Source organism: Lissotriton helveticus, chromosome 3_1 (assembly GCF_964261635.1).
Source record: "Lissotriton helveticus chromosome 3_1, aLisHel1.1, whole genome shotgun sequence".
NCBI lineage: Eukaryota > Metazoa > Chordata > Amphibia > Caudata > Salamandridae > Lissotriton > Lissotriton helveticus.
This window is the reverse complement of record NC_136061.1, coordinates 1738516549-1738537920: the sequence shown is the minus strand read 5'-3', so window position 1 is coordinate 1738537920 and position 21372 is coordinate 1738516549.

The following is a 21372-nucleotide window of genomic DNA, read 5'->3' as shown; positions in this document are numbered from 1 at the left end:
AAGAATGGCAGGTCCAAGGTTTAGAAGCATTGTTTAGAGCCTGCATGATCCCAGAACAATTAATATTCTTGAATGACACCATTCAACAGACTACCTGTCTTGGCCTAGCCAAAATTAAGGACTTAAACAAACCGTCTATTCCTAAGCCCATACCCGATAGTAATAGCACTACTGATATGGAGATAGACGTATCCCACATTTTATACCAAAACAGAACACATCCTGATTGGAAAAAATGGTTGATCTGGCCCACAGACACAAATAACTGTCAAGATAGATTCCTGAACAAAATACAGGGGTTAAAACTGAACAGGCCAGAACCAAGATACTCCCAGAGACAACATCCAGGGATAGTTACAACATACAGTGTAGGGAAACTATGCCTTGAATGGCTACAGAAATCCACACTGGCTGAAATTAAGCAACACTTGACTTTACTTAAAGACGGTGCTGACTTGCGTGATTTCATATTGGGACCACGCAAACAGCGTCAAAAACGTTTCATAGCGGCCGGTATGTACGCTGCGTACAACAAAGCTTGGAAAGTAATGCAAATTGAAACAGCAGAAAAAATACGAGAAATTGATCGTATTAATTTGGAAAAATCACTTTCTGTTGTGGACAATGGGTTAACGACTCTGTCCTCTGGAATATATTCACTGGACAGTATTGTATCATCTGCTATTGATATAATAGAGCAAGACTTACTAATGTTACAACATGGTCAGTCCCAATTACGTTCTATTGTACAACTTGGCTGGACGTTGCAAAATCTGCGTTCAGGCTACGTGCCATGGCGTTTAATCAACGTAACGTCATTATTCTCTATCTTTAACCTTACTGATAAACAAATCAGTTTGGCACAAAAAGGAGCAGACTATACGATTCTGAGCATTGAAAAACTTGAGAGATTACGATTGACAATGTCAGAAAGACCTGTCATTGAATGGATAATACACGGAATAATCACAATTCCGATAACAACTTTCCAATTTAAATACATGAGAAAGAAGACTGCTCAATAAATAACACCTTTTATTGAAAACGCCCGTCTCTCTATTCTCTGCACTCTGGTGAAACTAAGTATGCACGATTGACTGAGTAAAATAGCTGTCTATTGTTTTCACACGACTCTAGAGATACACTCTTATTCTGAGGGAGCAAAGTTGTCATGTTTATGGTTGTCAGAAGCTAATCCCTTCTTGTCTATCCAGGGAAGTTAAACTCCTCCTTGTTTATTCGAGAAAGTTTCTAGTGACCTCTGAGCTAGCTGGCAAAACGAATTAAGTCTAATATAGTCAGTAGAGACCTAGTCGACCTCAGTCCTATGTCTACACTGCTGTTTATATTATTCCAATGCGCAGAGCCTATTGGGAATATAGGAACTACACTACATGGCGCCCAACGTTTGGTAAGGCGATAATCTAACGCAAGACACTAGAGTAACTCAGTCGTGCTTTTCACACAGAACCCTTTTTCCCGTAAATACTCCAAAAGACATCTGGAGTGGGTAAAAGGTTAAAATCCGCCGGAACTTAGTAGGAAGAGATTCCTATGTATAGTTTTTGGTTTAGTCAACGTTGAAGGATACAGTGTTCCAAAATATTGTGCACCTAATCTTTGTTTCCTTGAAACTTGATCTGCAACAAAACTTTCTGTCAGTAAAATGCCTGACAGAGACGAAGAAAGAGATGCAACAGCGTCTCCACTGTTGTTGGATGACACAACTATCCAACAAAATGACCCGAATGCTATATTCATTCCGGTCAACATAAGAAGAACTATGACTATTAAACTTATAGAAAATGGACTGACATCACGAGGTGGTACAGTCATATTCGTGGTAGAGGCCCATGAATATCGGCAGACAGAGGTATTCTATTCATGGATACATTTTCCAGCAGCAAACGCTGTAACAAAAGACTTCCACTATTACAAAATAGAGGAACCTCCAGAAGAATACACTCATTTCGAGGATATTGAAATCCCATTAAATTACCAAGAGCGCCTGCTCTGGTTTAAAGGCGCCCTAAAACATCAAAATCACATCACCAGGCTCGGTCCACTAGGTAGACCAGGAGCAACGTGGCCGGTTCTAGCCAGCTACACACCACATCCAGACATTGAAAAAATGTCAAGCGAAGAACTCTTAGTTAAAATAAAAGAATTAACAAAGGCATATAGAGAATTAGTTCAATTGGCAATGGCCGATATAACATATCGCCAGAAATTGAAAGAAACAGATATAGCGAACAACCTTTTGAACTTGCCAGAATCATAGAAAAATCCTATGAAGAACTAGGTAGAGATAGTTTGGGTGGGAAACCAGTAAAAGCCCAACTAACTGAAAATCCTGAAAAAACTTATATTAAAAATAATTTAAATACTCCAAAAAAGAGTTGGGATGGTAATAAACAATCCACTCCCAAAGAAAAACGATTCCAGTCCAGAGGAAGGTCTCCTCAACGGAGAGAAAGATCTCTAGAACGAGGTGGCAAGTCTCCCCAGAGGGAGCCCTCTGAGAAAAGATACAACCTTAGAGATAGGGATAAATTAAGAAAACCTGACAGATATCAAGATATTGATACACGTCCCTCTTGATCTTTTCAGACTTCCTCACAGAAATCGGAAAGAAGAGGACGGTCAGAACACAAGGAAGAGCACGTCAAGTCCAAAGACAAAGAACCTGCTCATCAAAGTAAAAAATTACAATTTCCAAGAAAGAAGGTAGCCAGTATTAAAATAATTAAACATGCCGGGGATACTGAGGACACAACTGAAAAACGGAGAGTGGGCTCAGACAATGCTAGACAGCGCAGCAGAAGTGACCATAGCTCGCAAGATCCTGATGAATCTTCTGGAGGCAGTGGACATGAATGAATACATTCAGGTGGAAACTGCAGATACCAGAGTTAGCAAACCTCATAAAATATATGAAATAACACTGCGTATAGAGGGGGACAAGACTAGGAAAGTAAGGGGTCTCTTTTGGTATAACCTTTCGAAAGGCTATGACATCCTTTTAGCTGAAAAAGACTGGCTACCAGAGTTTGTCAGGGAGTGCCCTCATGGCGAAGAAATGATTATGTCTGCCTTCTCAGATAATATTTCAATTCATAAAAAATCCTTATATGCAAGAAAATGGGCAGTGGCCCAAGCTCCTGCATTATATAAAAATCATGTAGGATGGGATGAGGACTCTCCTCCTCACAAAATCCAGTTAAAATGTCAACCTACTGCACAAAGGCAATACCCAATTAAACAAGAAGCTAAAAAGCAAGTCAGGGAGATCTTAGATCAACTTGAATACTAGGGGGTGATTGAAACATGTACCTCACAAATGAACAATCCTTTGTTTCCTGTCTCAAAGCCAGACGATTCATATGGTCTAGTTTTGGACTACAGACACCTTAACTCATGTTGCAAAACATTTGCAGTACAAAACTCACACAGTGCAGCACTAATGAATAACATTGTGCGCAAAAAATACAAAACGACATTAGACATCTCTAATGGATTCTTTTGTCAAAACATTGCACCTGAGAGCAGGTATTTGACCGCGTTCTCAATCATGGGGTCACAAAAAAACTTCTGTCGACTCCCACAGGGATTCAAGAATAGCCCAGGATTATTCTCAGCAAGAGTAACAGAGTTACTACAAATATATGATGATGAGGCATTATCTTATGTCGATGACATCTATCTCGCAGATAATGACCTGGATACTCACTTGAAAAGAGTGAACACCATAATACTTGGGTTCGCAGCTGAGGGTTACAAATTCAACTTTAAAAAGTCACGAATCGCCCATCTAACTGTCCTGTTTTTAGGATATGAATTATCAAGTGAAGGCAAGAGCCTAGCAGACAACTTCTTAGAGAAGTGCGCTGTACTCCAAGCACCTAAAACGCTGAAGAAGTTACAATCAATACTAGGTTTCCTGAATTTTGGAAGAACATCCATTCTAAATTATGCAGAGAGGGTTAAACCTCTCTATGAATTAATAAAACCTGATTTCAAACCAATCAATTGGACTCAGAAACACACAGAAATGTTAAGATCTTTGCAAACAGACATATTAGCTAAAAGAAAATTGCAAACACGCGAAAACATACGCAATCTTGTAATCCGAGTCATCCCAGGAAGATGCGGATTCACGTACCTGACCTCTAATGAGGGAGAAACGGTACCAATAGCTTACAAATCACACTTGTACACACAAGCTGAAATGAAATTCAGTTCTACTGAAAAGGTTCTAATAGCGGTTCAAACTGCTGTAGCAAAAGAAAGAGCCCAAGCCCAAGGCAGGAAGATAACTGTTTTAACAGCAGAATCAGCCCTTGAGGCATTAACAAGCCCACGCAATTTGACTACTGTGGCATTAGATCCAAAATGGATACAATGGGAAAATTCTCTTGCTGCAGAAGACGTGAAATACTATTTTGACCCGAAAATGAAAAAACTAGAAAATCTAGAATATGAAGAAGAATATCCTCTGCCAATCAAAATTCTGCCTCTCGAACAATGCACATGTGTAATCTACATGGACAGATCTGCACAACACTACGATGTAGAGAAAGAATCCTACAACGCTGCGTGCGCGATTGCTAAAGGTCGCTGGCGCTTGGGTAAATTCAGACCGTTAGTCACCAATACTGAATCACTCAGAAACTGTTCAACTCAACGAGCTAAAATAAGATCTTTAAAGATGGCGCTGGAAAATGCCGATCGCGAATTCCCCACACTAATAGTGTGCGATTCACATTACTGCGTCAAGTCTTACAATAATGAATTGCAGAACTGGGTTCAAAACCATTATAAAGATGACACAGGTGCAACAATAAAGCATAAAAAGCTTTGGGAACAGGTAGTTCTTTTGCAGAAAGAACTACAAAAGAATCACGTGATACATACACTAAATCATCAACATGATGGCGTTCACGTTGCAGGGAATTCATTGGCTCACAGAACCACAGCGGAAGCAGCTCAACCGGCTTCCGTAGCCACAAAAAAGCGTTCAGAAAAATACATAGACGGGGAAACAATGCTGGCGGTAAAAACGTCTTTGAAAGACGACTGTACAGCATTACCTGTGAACTAAACCGAAGTCATCTGCGGCGTACCTCAAGGCTCCTCACTCAGTCCCACCCTCTTCAACGTCTACATGAGTCCCCTCGCCTCCATCGCACGTCAACACAACCTCAACATCATCTCCTACGCCGACGACACCCACCTAATCCTTTCCCTCACCAAAGACCCCAACACCGCCAAAAACAACCTTCACGAAGGTATGAAAGAAGTAGCCGAATGGATGAAACAGAGCCGCTTAAAACTCAATTCAGACAAAACGGAGGTGCTCATCCTAGGTTCCTCCCCCTCAGCTTGGGACGACTCCTGGTGGCCCTCCGCTTTGGGATCTGCGCCCACACCCACAGACCATGCACGTAACCTTGGCTTCATTCTAGACTCCTCCCTCTCAATGTCCAGACAAGTCAACGCCGTATCGTCCTCCTGCTTCAACGTCCTTCGCATTCACAAAAAGATCTTCCGCTGGATCCCCCTCGAAACAAGAAAGACTGTCACCCATGCACTGGTCACGAGTCGACTGGACTATGGCAACACACTCTACGCCGGAATTACAACAAAATTGCAGAAAAAGCTCCAGCGCATCCAAAACGCATCAGCGAGACTCATATTAGACATCCCGCGCCAAGAGCACAGGTCACTTAAAAAATCTCCACTGGCTCCCCGTCAACAAAAGAATTACTTTCCGCCTTCTTACCCACGCACACAAGGCCCTTTATAATCTAGGACCCGAATGCCTCAATACCCGACTGTCCTTCTACTATCCCACCCTCCAACTAAGATCATCCAATCAAGCCCTCGCCGCAGTCCCGCGCATCCGAAAAACCACCATGGGTGGCAGATCCTTCTCCTTCCTGGCTGCCAAGACCTGAAACTCACTCCCCACCCACCTCCGCCGTACTCAGAATCACATCTCCTTCAGAAAAGAACTGAAAACATGGCTATTCGATAAACAGTAAACCCCTCCCTCCAGCGCCTTGAGACCCTCTGGGTGAGTAGTGCGCTTTATAAATGCTTGAACTTGAACTTGAACTATCCACTCAATTATACATACATAATTGATGCAAACTCCATTCCTTTTGCTCGAATCCCTGGAGTGGGGGATAGAGTAATTCCAAACACGAACAGGAGAGTCTTTTTAATAGCAGACGCACACATGGGATTGGGTCTAAGGCACCAAGAGATCAAGGAATCTCTGAAAGAATTACAATCAGAATACTGGTGGCCGGGGATGAGCCTGCAACATTACAAATTTGCAATGGGCTGTCCAAACTGCAACAGAGATAGCAGTCACGAACCCACCGGAGTAATTCCAGGACCCTTCTTTTAGAAAGCATAAGGCTATCTGTATGCAAAAATCCAGCAGGAGAAATGCGTCCCATTTATGTTTAAGACTAGATTCACTTAAAATGTAGACACCAGCGCTCGGCTGGCACCAGAACTGTTATAAAAGATTTGCGAGTCTTTATCGGCACATACGCAATTGGCATGCTACATTCTGACCAGGGTCCTGCTTTTAGCTCTCGGGCTTATAAGGAGGCCATGGCCAGCATGGGCATTGCATTGCGGTACTCTTGTCCCTTCCATCCTGAGGGAAATGCAGTAGTGGAAAGAAAAAACCGGGACATAAAGCAATCTATAACGGCGAGGGTATTAGGTTCGGGTGATGGGTGGGTCCAACATTTAACAAGTGTCCAACGTAGTCTTAATAATCTGCCACGAAATTCTCTAAAAGGTCTCAGTCCGTATGAACTATTGTTCGGTACTAGAATGCATATTCAGGACCTTGATAGTCACACTTCAGTGGTAGAAAAAAAATGCTTTGATATCAAAGACCGTTTGGCTGTTTTACAGGACTTAAATGAAACAAGACGAAACCTGAGCAACATAAAGTTAAAACAACAGCCAACAGCCACTGAAGAAAAACCACCTGTCCCAGCAAGACCTGTCTGGATTCCAAAGATTGGGGATTTGGTCAGAGAGAAGATCGCGGTAAAGAAGGAATTTGGGCCTTCTTACAGAAAAGCAGTACCTGTCTTAGCTGTCAGCGGAACAAGATCAGTTGTACTACCGCCCCTTGCTGGTAAAAAGGAGAACCAAGTTGTATCCATCGACCTGGTAAAACCACAATCATGTGGCCAATAATAAGTAGTAGGCCCAGTGGACTCCCAAGAAATAGAAGAGTACCAAAATTTGCTACAATACAAGAGGTTCAAACTGAGAGACTAATCACATTCGATAAACCTGCAGTGAATAAAAAAGGACTATGCAACACTGCCATGGAACTTGTGCCTCTTGAAACCCAAATTGCAACAGTTCGTCAAGAAAGACCAGTCTACAACGATGTAGCCTCAGACTATGCTAATGAAACAAAGAAAAATCCAAAAGCAAATAAAAATTCAGAAGCAATTCCAACAATTGACAGAACTGCATCTGGCTACTTCATCAATTTCGATGACTTTTCTGAAGATCCTAGCGAGCCAGAAGAAACGCCAGCAACAAAAACTTTCAAAGAAAAATTAACAGAACTCTTTCATCAACTCAAAGAAACCTATCTGATTTCTCCATGGATTGAATTTTGGATTGTGTTAGGTGTACTTTTCCTCCTGCTTTGGCTCATCATGGTTCTTTGTTTGGGAAAATTCATTGAAGGAAAATACAGTACAATGGACACAGCAAGTCAGAACATCAACTTGGTCCTAAAGCCTCACAAGTCATCTCACATCGAGTAAAGAGAACTATCATCAGTGAACGTCACAGCCAATCCAATACCCGGTGGGGTAGCATGGGACAGAACTGAATTTGACATTTTTGGCCCGATTGAGCTCTTGAAATATCCACACCGGTTTAAGGTTTCATTAAGTGACTTTGTAAAACCAAGTACTTTTTCTGATGATTGGGACTTTGGAAATATAAATAATATGATGTCAGATTTAGTAATATCAGCAAAATATACAGAACATGATTATTTACAGGGTTCATCAAATTATGAAGAAATGTACTGTTATAATCACTTTGGCTATCACTATTTGCATAAATCTGCACAGCCTAGAAATGTTTTCATTATAACCAATGGGAACATTGTGCAACGCCACCTAAAAGCAGCTCAAAAACATTCTATGAGAAATTCCCATACTTCTCAGGGTTTAACACAAGTGATGCAGAAACATTTTATTTTAAAATGTTATATAAGACAGGAATGAAAACAATGTTGACAAATACTAAATTGATCTATTCTGAAGCATTTTATGTAAAAATGATTACATTTGGTTTTGAATTCTGGAAAAATAACATTGAAACAAAAACCATCTGGGGTACAAAAGAATGGCAGGTCCAAGGTTTAGAAGCATTGTTTAGAGCCTGCATGATCCCAGAACAATTAATATTCTTGAATGACACCATTCAACAGACTACCTGTCTTGGCCTAGCCAAAATTAAGGACTTAAACAAACCGTCTATTCCTAAGCCCATACCCGATAGTAATAGCACTACTGATATGGAGATAGACGTATCCCACATTTTATACCAAAACAGAACACATCCTGATTGGAAAAAATGGTTGATCTGGCCCACAGACACAAATAACTGTCAAGATAGATTCCTGAACAAAATACAGGGGTTAAAACTGAACAGGCCAGAACCAAGATACTCCCAGAGACAACATCCAGGGATAGTTACAACATACAGTGTAGGGAAACTATGCCTTGAATGGCTACAGAAATCCACACTGGCTGAAATTAAGCAACACTTGACTTTACTTAAAGACGGTGCTGACTTGCGTGATTTCATATTGGGACCACGCAAACAGCGTCAAAAACGTTTCATAGCGGCCGGTATGTACGCTGCGTACAACAAAGCTTGGAAAGTAATGCAAATTGAAACAGCAGAAAAAATACGAGAAATTGATCGTATTAATTTGGAAAAATCACTTTCTGTTGTGGACAATGGGTTAACGACTCTGTCCTCTGGAATATATTCACTGGACAGTATTGTATCATCTGCTATTGATATAATAGAGCAAGACTTACTAATGTTACAACATGGTCAGTCCCAATTACGTTCTATTGTACAACTTGGCTGGACGTTGCAAAATCTGCGTTCAGGCTACGTGCCATGGCGTTTAATCAACGTAACGTCATTATTCTCTATCTTTAACCTTACTGATAAACAAATCAGTTTGGCACAAAAAGGAGCAGACTATACGATTCTGAGCATTGAAAAACTTGAGAGATTACGATTGACAATGTCAGAAAGACCTGTCATTGAATGGATAATACACGGAATAATCACAATTCCGATAACAACTTTCCAATTTAAATACATGAGAAAGAAGACTGCTCAATAAATAACACCTTTTATTGAAAACGCCCGTCTCTCTATTCTCTGCACTCTGGGGAAACTAAGTATGCACGATTGACTGAGTAAAATAGCTGTCTATTGTTTTCACACGACTCTAGAGATACACTCTTATTCTGAGGGAGCAAAGTTGTCATGTTTATGGTTGTCAGAAGCTAATCCCTTCTTGTCTATCCAGGGAAGTTAAACTCCTCCTTGTTTATTCGAGAAAGTTTCTAGTGACCTCTGAGCTAGCTGGCAAAACGAATTAAGTCTAATATAGTCAGTAGAGACCTAGTCGACCTCAGTCCTATGTCTACACTGCTGTTTATATTATTCCAATGCGCAGAGCCTATTGGGAATATAGGAACTACACTACATGGCGCCCAACGTTTGGTAAGGCGATAATCTAACGCAAGACACTAGAGTAACTCAGTCGTGCTTTTCACACAGAACCCTTTTTCCCGTAAATACTCCAAAAGACATCTGGAGTGGGTAAAAGGTTAAAATCCGCCGGAACTTAGTAGGAAGAGATTCCTATGTATAGTTTTTGGTTTAGTCAACGTTGAAGGATACAGTGTTCCAAAATATTGTGCACCTAATCTTTGTTTCCTTGAAACTTGATCTGCAACAAAACTTTCTGTCAGTAAAATGCCTGACAGAGACGAAGAAAGAGATGCAACAGCGTCTCCACTGTTGTTGGATGACACAACTATCCAACAAAATGACCCGAATGCTATATTCATTCCGGTCAACATAAGAAGAACTATGACTATTAAACTTATAGAAAATGGACTGACATCACGAGGTGGTACAGTCATATTCGTGGTAGAGGCCCATGAATATCGGCAGACAGAGGTATTCTATTCATGGATACATTTTCCAGCAGCAAACGCTGTAACAAAAGACTTCCACTATTACAAAATAGAGGAACCTCCAGAAGAATACACTCATTTCGAGGATATTGAAATCCCATTAAATTACCAAGAGCGCCTGCTCTGGTTTAAAGGCGCCCTAAAACATCAAAATCACATCACCAGGCTCGGTCCACTAGGTAGACCAGGAGCAACGTGGCCGGTTCTAGCCAGCTACACACCACATCCAGACATTGAAAAAATGTCAAGCGAAGAACTCTTAGTTAAAATAAAAGAATTAACAAAGGCATATAGAGAATTAGTTCAATTGGCAATGGCCGATATAACATATCGCCAGAAATTGAAAGAAACAGATATAGCGAACAACCTTTTGAACTTGCCAGAATCATAGAAAAATCCTATGAAGAACTAGGTAGAGATAGTTTGGGTGGGAAACCAGTAAAAGCCCAACTAACTGAAAATCCTGAAAAAACTTATATTAAAAATAATTTAAATACTCCAAAAAAGAGTTGGGATGGTAATAAACAATCCACTCCCAAAGAAAAACGATTCCAGTCCAGAGGAAGGTCTCCTCAACGGAGAGAAAGATCTCCAGAACGAGGTGGCAAGTCTCCCCAGAGGGAGCCCTCTGAGAAAAGATACAACCTTAGAGATAGGGATAAATTAAGAAAACCTGACAGATATCAAGATATTGATACACGTCCCTCTTGATCTTTTCAGACTTCCTCACAGAAATCGGAAAGAAGAGGACGGTCAGAACACAAGGAAGAGCACGTCAAGTCCAAAGACAAAGAACCTGCTCATCAAAGTAAAAAATTACAATTTCCAAGAAAGAAGGTAGCCAGTATTAAAATAATTAAACATGCCGGGGATACTGAGGACACAACTGAAAAACGGAGAGTGGGCTCAGACAATGCTAGACAGCGCAGCAGAAGTGACCATAGCTCGCAAGATCCTGATGAATCTTCTGGAGGCAGTGGACATGAATGAATACATTCAGGTGGAAACTGCAGATACCAGAGTTAGCAAACCTCATAAAATATATGAAATAACACTGCGTATAGAGGGGGACAAGACTAGGAAAGTAAGGGGTCTCTTTTGGTATAACCTTTCGAAAGGCTATGACATCCTTTTAGCTGAAAAAGACTGGCTACCAGAGTTTGTCAGGGAGTGCCCTCATGGCGAAGAAATGATTATGTCTGCCTTCTCAGATAATATTTCAATTCATAAAAAATCCTTATATGCAAGAAAATGGGCAGTGGCCCAAGCTCCTGCATTATATAAAAATCATGTAGGATGGGATGAGGACTCTCCTCCTCACAAAATCCAGTTAAAATGTCAACCTACTGCACAAAGGCAATACCCAATTAAACAAGAAGCTAAAAAGCAAGTCAGGGAGATCTTAGATCAACTTGAATACTAGGGGGTGATTGAAACATGTACCTCACAAATGAACAATCCTTTGTTTCCTGTCTCAAAGCCAGACGATTCATATGGTCTAGTTTTGGACTACAGACACCTTAACTCATGTTGCAAAACATTTGCAGTACAAAACTCACACAGTGCAGCACTAATGAATAACATTGTGCGCAAAAAATACAAAACGACATTAGACATCTCTAATGGATTCTTTTGTCAAAACATTGCACCTGAGAGCAGGTATTTGACCGCGTTCTCAATCATGGGGTCACAAAAAAACTTCTGTCGACTCCCACAGGGATTCAAGAATAGCCCAGGATTATTCTCAGCAAGAGTAACAGAGTTACTACAAATATATGATGATGAGGCATTATCTTATGTCGATGACATCTATCTCGCAGATAATGACCTGGATACTCACTTGAAAAGAGTGAACACCATAATACTTGGGTTCGCAGCTGAGGGTTACAAATTCAACTTTAAAAAGTCACGAATCGCCCATCTAACTGTCCTGTTTTTAGGATATGAATTATCAAGTGAAGGCAAGAGCCTAGCAGACAACTTCTTAGAGAAGTGCGCTGTACTCCAAGCACCTAAAACGCTGAAGAAGTTACAATCAATACTAGGTTTCCTGAATTTTGGAAGAACATCCATTCTAAATTATGCAGAGAGGGTTAAACCTCTCTATGAATTAATAAAACCTGATTTCAAACCAATCAATTGGACTCAGAAACACACAGAAATGTTAAGATCTTTGCAAACAGACATATTAGCTAAAAGAAAATTGCAAACACGCGAAAACATACGCAATCTTGTAATCCGAGTCATCCCAGGAAGATGCGGATTCACGTACCTGACCTCTAATGAGGGAGAAACGGTACCAATAGCTTACAAATCACACTTGTACACACAAGCTGAAATGAAATTCAGTTCTACTGAAAAGGTTCTAATAGCGGTTCAAACTGCTGTAGCAAAAGAAAGAGCCCAAGCCCAAGGCAGGAAGATAACTGTTTTAACAGCAGAATCAGCCCTTGAGGCATTAACAAGCCCACGCAATTTGACTACTGTGGCATTAGATCCAAAATGGATACAATGGGAAAATTCTCTTGCTGCAGAAGACGTGAAATACTATTTTGACCCGAAAATGAAAAAACTAGAAAATCTAGAATATGAAGAAGAATATCCTCTGCCAATCAAAATTCTGCCTCTCGAACAATGCACATGTGTAATCTACATGGACAGATCTGCACAACACTACGATGTAGAGAAAGAATCCTACAACGCTGCGTGCGCGATTGCTAAAGGTCGCTGGCGCTTGGGTAAATTCAGACCGTTAGTCACCAATACTGAATCACTCAGAAACTGTTCAACTCAACGAGCTAAAATAAGATCTTTAAAGATGGCGCTGGAAAATGCCGATCGCGAATTCCCCACACTAATAGTGTGCGATTCACATTACTGCGTCAAGTCTTACAATAATGAATTGCAGAACTGGGTTCAAAACCATTATAAAGATGACACAGGTGCAACAATAAAGCATAAAAAGCTTTGGGAACAGGTAGTTCTTTTGCAGAAAGAACTACAAAAGAATCACGTGATACATACACTAAATCATCAACATGATGGCGTTCACGTTGCAGGGAATTCATTGGCTCACAGAACCACAGCGGAAGCAGCTCAACCGGCTTCCGTAGCCACAAAAAAGCGTTCAGAAAAATACATAGACGGGGAAACAATGCTGGCGGTAAAAACGTCTTTGAAAGACGACTGTGCAGCATTACCTGTGAACTAAACCGAAGTCATCTGCGGCGTACCTCAAGGCTCCTCACTCAGTCCCACCCTCTTCAACGTCTACATGAGTCCCCTCGCCTCCATCGCACGTCAACACAACCTCAACATCATCTCCTACGCCGACGACACCCACCTAATCCTTTCCCTCACCAAAGACCCCAACACCGCCAAAAACAACCTTCACGAAGGTATGAAAGAAGTAGCCGAATGGATGAAACAGAGCCGCTTAAAACTCAATTCAGACAAAACGGAGGTGCTCATCCTAGGTTCCTCCCCCTCAGCTTGGGACGACTCCTGGTGGCCCTCCGCTTTGGGATCTGCGCCCACACCCACAGACCATGCACGTAACCTTGGCTTCATTCTAGACTCCTCCCTCTCAATGTCCAGACAAGTCAACGCCGTATCGTCCTCCTGCTTCAACGTCCTTCGCATTCTCAAAAAGATCTTCCGCTGGATCCCCCTCGAAACAAGAAAGACTGTCACCCATGCACTGGTCACGAGTCGACTGGACTATGGCAACACACTCTACGCCGGAATTACAACAAAATTGCAGAAAAAGCTCCAGCGCATCCAAAACGCATCAGCGAGACTCATATTAGACATCCCGCGCCAAGAGCACAGGTCACTTAAAAAATCTCCACTGGCTCCCCGTCAACAAAAGAATTACTTTCCGCCTTCTTACCCACGCACACAAGGCCCTTTATAATCTAGGACCCGAATGCCTCAATACCCGACTGTCCTTCTACTATCCCACCCTCCAACTAAGATCATCCAATCAAGCCCTCGCCGCAGTCCCGCGCATCCGAAAAACCACCATGGGTGGCAGATCCTTCTCCTTCCTGGCTGCCAAGACCTGAAACTCACTCCCCACCCACTTCCGCCGTACTCAGAATCACATCTCCTTCAGAAAAGAACTGAAAACATGGCTATTCGATAAACAGTAAACCCCTCCCTCCAGCGCCTTGAGACCCTCTGGGTGAGTAGTGCGCTTTATAAATGCTTGAACTTGAACTTGAACTATCCACTCAATTATACATACATAATTGATGCAAACTCCATTCCTTTTGCTCGAATCCCTGGAGTGGGGGATAGAGTAATTCCAAACACGAACAGGAGAGTCTTTTTAATAGCAGACGCACACATGGGATTGGGTCTAAGGCACCAAGAGATCAAGGAATCTCTGAAAGAATTACAATCAGAATACTGGTGGCCGGGGATGAGCCTGCAACATTACAAATTTGCAATGGGCTGTCCAAACTGCAACAGAGATAGCAGTCACGAACCCACCGGAGTAATTCCAGGACCCTTCTTTTAGAAAGCATAAGGCTATCTGTATGCAAAAATCCAGCAGGAGAAATGCGTCCCATTTATGTTTAAGACTAGATTCACTTAAAATGTAGACACCAGCGCTCGGCTGGCACCAGAACTGTTATAAAAGATTTGCGAGTCTTTATCGGCACATACGCAATTGGCATGCTACATTCTGACCAGGGTCCTGCTTTTAGCTCTCGGGCTTATAAGGAGGCCATGGCCAGCATGGGCATTGCATTGCGGTACTCTTGTCCCTTCCATCCTGAGGGAAATGCGGTAGTGGAAAGAAAAAACCGGGACATAAAGCAATCTATAACGGCGAGGGTATTAGGTTCGGGTGATGGGTGGGTCCAACATTTAACAAGTGTCCAACGTAGTCTTAATAATCTGCCACGAAATTCTCTAAAAGGTCTCAGTCCGTATGAACTATTGTTCGGTACTAGAATGCATATTCAGGACCTTGATAGTCACACTTCAGTGGTAGAAAAAAAATGCTTTGATATCAAAGACCGTTTGGCTGTTTTACAGGACTTAAATGAAACAAGACGAAACCTGAGCAACATAAAGTTAAAACAACAGCCAACAGCCACTGAAGAAAAACCACCTGTCCCAGCAAGACCTGTCTGGATTCCAAAGATTGGGGATTTGGTCAGAGAGAAGATCGCGGTAAAGAAGGAATTTGGGCCTTCTTACAGAAAAGCAGTACCTGTCTTAGCTGTCAGCGGAACAAGATCAGTTGTACTACCGCCCCTTGCTGGTAAAAAGGAGAACCAAGTTGTATCCATCGACCTGGTAAAACCACAATCATGTGGCCAATAATAAGTAGTAGGCCCAGTGGACTCCCAAGAAATAGAAGAGTACCAAAATTTGCTACAATACAAGAGGTTCAAACTGAGAGACTAATCACATTCGATAAACCTGCAGTGAATAAAAAAGGACTATGCAACACTGCCATGGAACTTGTGCCTCTTGAAACCCAAATTGCAACAGTTCGTCAAGAAAGACCAGTCTACAACGATGTAGCCTCAGACTATGCTAATGAAACAAAGAAAAATCCAAAAGCAAATAAAAATTCAGAAGCAATTCCAACAATTGACAGAACTGCATCTGGCTACTTCATCAATTTCGATGACTTTTCTGAAGATCCTAGCGAGCCAGAAGAAACGCCAGCAACAAAAACTTTCAAAGAAAAATTAACAGAACTCTTTCATCAACTCAAAGAAACCTATCTGATTTCTCCATGGATTGAATTTTGGATTGTGTTAGGTGTACTTTTCCTCCTGCTTTGGCTCATCATGGTTCTTTGTTTGGGAAAATTCATTGAAGGAAAATACAGTACAATGGACACAGCAAGTCAGAACATCAACTTGGTCCTAAAGCCTCACAAGTCATCTCACATCGAGAAAAGAGAACTATCATCAGTGAACGTCACAGCCAATCCAATACCCGGTGGGGTAGCATGGGACAGAACTGAATTTGACATTTTTGGCCCGATTGAGCTCTTGAAATATCCACACCGGTTTAAGGTTTCATTAAGTGACTTTGTAAAACCAAGTACTTTTTCTGATGATTGGGACTTTGGAAATATAAATAATATGATGTCAGATTTAGTAATATCAGCAAAATATACAGAACATGATTATTTACAGGGTTCATCAAATTATGAAGAAATGTACTGTTATAATCACTTTGGCTATCACTATTTGCATAAATCTGCACAGCCTAGAAATGTTTTCATTATAACCAATGGGAACATTGTGCAACGCCACCTAAAAGCAGCTCAAAAACATTCTATGAGAAATTCCCATACTTCTCAGGGTTTAACACAAGTGATGCAGAAACATTTTATTTTAAAATGTTATATAAGACAGGAATGAAAACAATGTTGACAAATACTAAATTGATCTATTCTGAAGCATTTTATGTAAAAATGATTACATTTGGTTTTGAATTCTGGAAAAATAACATTGAAACAAAAACCATCTGGGGTACAAAAGAATGGCAGGTCCAAGGTTTAGAAGCATTGTTTAGAGCCTGCATGATCCCAGAACAATTAATATTCTTGAATGACACCATTCAACAGACTACCTGTCTTGGCCTAGCCAAAATTAAGGACTTAAACAAACCGTCTATTCCTAAGCCCATACCCGATAGTAATAGCACTACTGATATGGAGATAGACGTATCCCACATTTTATACCAAAACAGAACACATCCTGATTGGAAAAAATGGTTGATCTGGCCCACAGACACAAATAACTGTCAAGATAGATTCCTGAACAAAATACAGGGGTTAAAACTGAACAGGCCAGAACCAAGATACTCCCAGAGACAACATCCAGGGATAGTTACAACATACAGTGTAGGGAAACTATGCCTTGAATGGCTACAGAAATCCACACTGGCTGAAATTAAGCAACACTTGACTTTACTTAAAGACGGTGCTGACTTGCGTGATTTCATATTGGGACCACGCAAACAGCGTCAAAAACGTTTCATAGCGGCCGGTATGTACGCTGCGTACAACAAAGCTTGGAAAGTAATGCAAATTGAAACAGCAGAAAAAATACGAGAAATTGATCGTATTAATTTGGAAAAATCACTTTCTGTTGTGGACAATGGGTTAACGACTCTGTCCTCTGGAATATATTCACTGGACAGTATTGTATCATCTGCTATTGATATAATAGAGCAAGACTTACTAATGTTACAACATGGTCAGTCCCAATTACGTTCTATTGTACAACTTGGCTGGACGTTGCAAAATCTGCGTTCAGGCTACGTGCCATGGCGTTTAATCAACGTAACGTCATTATTCTCTATCTTTAACCTTACTGATAAACAAATCAGTTTGGCACAAAAAGGAGCAGACTATACGATTCTGAGCATTGAAAAACTTGAGAGATTACGATTGACAATGTCAGAAAGACCTGTCATTGAATGGATAATACACGGAATAATCACAATTCCGATAACAACTTTCCAATTTAAATACATGAGAAAGAAGACTGCTCAATAAATAACACCTTTTATTGAAAACGCCCGTCTCTCTATTCTCTGCACTCTGGTGAAACTAAGTATGCACGATTGACTGAGTAAAATAGCTGTCTATTGTTTTCACACGACTCTAGAGATACACTCTTATTCTGAGGGAGCAAAGTTGTCATGTTTATGGTTGTCAGAAGCTAATCCCTTCTTGTCTATCCAGGGAAGTTAAACTCCTCCTTGTTTATTCGAGAAAGTTTCTAGTGACCTCTGAGCTAGCTGGCAAAACGAATTAAGTCTAATATAGTCAGTAGAGACCTAGTCGACCTCAGTCCTATGTCTACACTGCTGTTTATATTATTCCAATGCGCAGAGCCTATTGGGAATATAGGAACTACACTACATGGCGCCCAACGTTTGGTAAGGCGATAATCTAACGCAAGACACTAGAGTAACTCAGTCGTGCTTTTCACACAGAACCCTTTTTCCCGTAAATACTCCAAAAGACATCTGGAGTGGGTAAAAGGTTAAAATCCGCCGGAACTTAGTAGGAAGAGATTCCTATGTATAGTTTTTGGTTTAGTCAACGTTGAAGGATACAGTGTTCCAAAATATTGTGCACCTAATCTTTGTTTCCTTGAAACTTGATCTGCAACAAAACTTTCTGTCAGTAAAATGCCTGACAGAGACGAAGAAAGAGATGCAACAGCGTCTCCACTGTTGTTGGATGACACAACTATCCAACAAAATGACCCGAATGCTATATTCATTCCGGTCAACATAAGAAGAACTATGACTATTAAACTTATAGAAAATGGACTGACATCACGAGGTGGTACAGTCATATTCGTGGTAGAGGCCCATGAATATCGGCAGACAGAGGTATTCTATTCATGGATACATTTTCCAGCAGCAAACGCTGTAACAAAAGACTTCCACTATTACAAAATAGAGGAACCTCCAGAAGAATACACTCATTTCGAGGATATTGAAATCCCATTAAATTACCAAGAGCGCCTGCTCTGGTTTAAAGGCGCCCTAAAACATCAAAATCACATCACCAGGCTCGGTCCACTAGGTAGACCAGGAGCAACGTGGCCGGTTCTAGCCAGCTACACACCACATCCAGACATTGAAAAAATGTCAAGCGAAGAACTCTTAGTTAAAATAAAAGAATTAACAAAGGCATATAGAGAATTAGTTCAATTGGCAATGGCCGATATAACATATCGCCAGAAATTGAAAGAAACAGATATAGCGAACAACCTTTTGAACTTGCCAGAATCATAGAAAAATCCTATGAAGAACTAGGTAGAGATAGTTTGGGTGGGAAACCAGTAAAAGCCCAACTAACTGAAAATCCTGAAAAAACTTATATTAAAAATAATTTAAATACTCCAAAAAAGAGTTGGGATGGTAATAAACAATCCACTCCCAAAGAAAAACGATTCCAGTCCAGAGGAAGGTCTCCTCAACGGAGAGAAAGATCTCCAGAACGAGGTGGCAAGTCTCCCCAGAGGGAGCCCTCTGAGAAAAGATACAACCTTAGAGATAGGGATAAATTAAGAAAACCTGACAGATATCAAGATATTGATACACGTCCCTCTTGATCTTTTCAGACTTCCTCACAGAAATCGGAAAGAAGAGGACGGTCAGAACACAAGGAAGAGCACGTCAAGTCCAAAGACAAAGAACCTGCTCATCAAAGTAAAAAATTACAATTTCCAAGAAAGAAGGTAGCCAGTATTAAAATAATTAAACATGCCGGGGATACTGAGGACACAACTGAAAAACGGAGAGTGGGCTCAGACAATGCTAGACAGCGCAGCAGAAGTGACCATAGCTCGCAAGATCCTGATGAATCTTCTGGAGGCAGTGGACATGAATGAATACATTCAGGTGGAAACTGCAGATACCAGAGTTAGCAAACCTCATAAAATATATGAAATAACACTGCGTATAGAGGGGGACAAGACTAGGAAAGTAAGGGGTCTCTTTTGGTATAACCTTTCGAAAGGCTATGACATCCTTTTAGCTGAAAAAGACTGGCTACCAGAGTTTGTCAGGGAGTGCCCTCATGGCGAAGAAATGATTATGTCTGCCTTCTCAGATAATATTTCAATTCATAAAAAATCCTTATATGCAAGAAAATGGGCAGTGGCCCAAGCTCCTGCATTATATAAAAATCATGTAGGATGGGATGAGGACTCTCCTCCTCACAAAATCCAGTTAAAATGTCAACCTACTGCACAAAGGCAATACCCAATTAAACAAGAAGCTAAAAAGCAAGTCAGGGAGATCTTAGATCAACTTGAATACTAGGGGGTGATTGAAACATGTACCTCACAAATGAACAATCCTTTGTTTCCTGTCTCAAAGCCAGACGATTCATATGGTCTAGTTTTGGACTACAGACACCTTAACTCATGTTGCAAAACATTTGCAGTACAAAACTCACACAGTGCAGCACTAATGAATAACATTGTGCGCAAAAAATACAAAACGACATTAGACATCTCTAATGGATTCTTTTGTCAAAACATTGCACCTGAGAGCAGGTATTTGACCGCGTTCTCAATCATGGGGTCACAAAAAAACTTTTGTCGACTCCCACAGGGATTCAAGAATAGCCCAGGATTATTCTCAGCAAGAGTAACAGAGTTACTACAAATATATGATGATGAGGCATTATCTTATGTCGATGACATCTATCTCGCAGATAATGACCTGGATACTCACTTGAAAAGAGTGAACACCATAATACTTGGGTTCGCAGCTGAGGGTTACAAATTCAACTTTAAAAAGTCACGAATCGCCCATCTAACTGTCCTGTTTTTAGGATATGAATTATCAAGTGAAGGCAAGAGCCTAGCAGACAACTTCTTAGAGAAGTGCGCTGTACTCCAAGCACCTAAAACGCTGAAGAAGTTACAATCAATACTAGGTTTCCTGAATTTTGGAAGAACATCCATTCTAAATTATGCAGAGAGGGTTAAACCTCTCTATGAATTAATAAAACCTGATTTCAAACCAATCAATTGGACTCAGAAACACACAGAAATGTTAAGATCTTTGCAAACAGACATATTAGCTAAAAGAAAATTGCAAACACGCGAAAACATACGCAATCTTGTAATCCGAGTCATCCCAGGAAGATGCGGATTCACGTACCTGACCTCTAATGAGGGAGAAACGGTACCAATAGCTTACAAATCACACTTGTACACACAAGCTGAAATGAAATTCAGTTCTACTGAAAAGGTTCTAATAGCGGTTCAAACTGCTGTAGCAAAAGAAAGAGCCCAAGCCCAAGGCAGGAAGATAACTGTTTTAACAGCAGAATCAGCCCTTGAGGCATTAACAAGCCCACGCAATTTGACTACTGTGGCATTAGATCCAAAATGGATACAATGGGAAAATTCTCTTGCTGCAGAAGACGTGAAATACTATTTTGACCCGAAAATGAAAAAACTAGAAAATCTAGAATATGAAGAAGAATATCCTCTGCCAATCAAAATTCTGCCTCTCGAACAATGCACATGTGTAATCTACATGGACAGATCTGCACAAC